Source organism: Bidens hawaiensis, unplaced genomic scaffold (genome assembly GCF_021521415.1).
Source record: "Bidens hawaiensis isolate Kalapana, Puna unplaced genomic scaffold, B.hawaiensis_p1.1 tig00041669_1, whole genome shotgun sequence".
Classification (NCBI taxonomy): domain Eukaryota; kingdom Viridiplantae; phylum Streptophyta; class Magnoliopsida; order Asterales; family Asteraceae; genus Bidens; species Bidens hawaiensis.
Window position 1 is genome coordinate 153,981 of NW_027505729.1, and position 1,020 is coordinate 155,000.

Consider the following 1,020-nt stretch of genomic DNA (forward strand, 5'->3'; position numbering starts at 1 on the left):
ATAGATATTCATTTTTCATAGTAAACCCTCGTTTGGTTCGATTCAGTTCGGCTTGTGAACGAATTTAAATTCTAAGATAGTATCTGGTATTCAAGAATCACATACGAAATGAAATACGGCATTGTAATGAAAAAAAATTGGTGTTTGGTTAGTCAATCAAATAAAAGACAAATTGGAAATAAATAATCTCAACTTTTGTGTATTGGACGATAATAATTCCAATTTTAAAAATCACTATCAGTGGCCCCAACTTTCAACTGTTTTTGTCTCAATGGACATCTGTTAAAAAACATTAACGCCGTTAAGTTTTTTTCGAGTTTCAAACCGATGTTTTAGGGCTTTTGATCGAAAGAATGATACGAGTCGACCAATGTAAAAACTTATCTCGAAACGGTGATCCAAGCGACGAATCAATGTTTCAATTCGGGTGTTTGAATTTCTAATTAACAAAAATCAAGTTATTTGAATCACCGTTTCAAGATAAGTTTTTTCATTTGTCGAATCGTATCGTTCTTTCGATCAAAAGCCATAAAACCAAAATATTATGTGCCTTGTTATGGGCACCTTGTTCTTGAGTTTTTTAACCAAGGAAATAAAAGGAAATGAGAGGGAAGAATAAGAAAGGGAAGGGAAGGGAAGGAAATTTTTTTTAATTAGGTGTGTTCTTGAGTTGGAAGGAAATTAGAGGAAAGGAAAGGATAACTATGTTCTTAAGTTGGAGGGAAAGAAAAAGAAAAATAACACTTTTAAAATTTAATCCCATTTTTGACCTAATGAAGTAATGAAGAAGATGAAAAGATTAGTGGGTAATATTGTAATTTGGTTTTTTATCCTTAGTAATTAGCCCAGTTTTGAGAGAATAATTTATTGGGAAAAAGCATCAATCTAATCCCTCCTGCTCATTTTCTTTTCATCCTAAAAAAATCTCAAAAACACCCATTTTTTAACTATCCTTAGTTTTCTTTTCCTTTCCCTCCTTTAAAAAAACTCAAGAACGGGGAGCTAGTTTCCATCACCCGG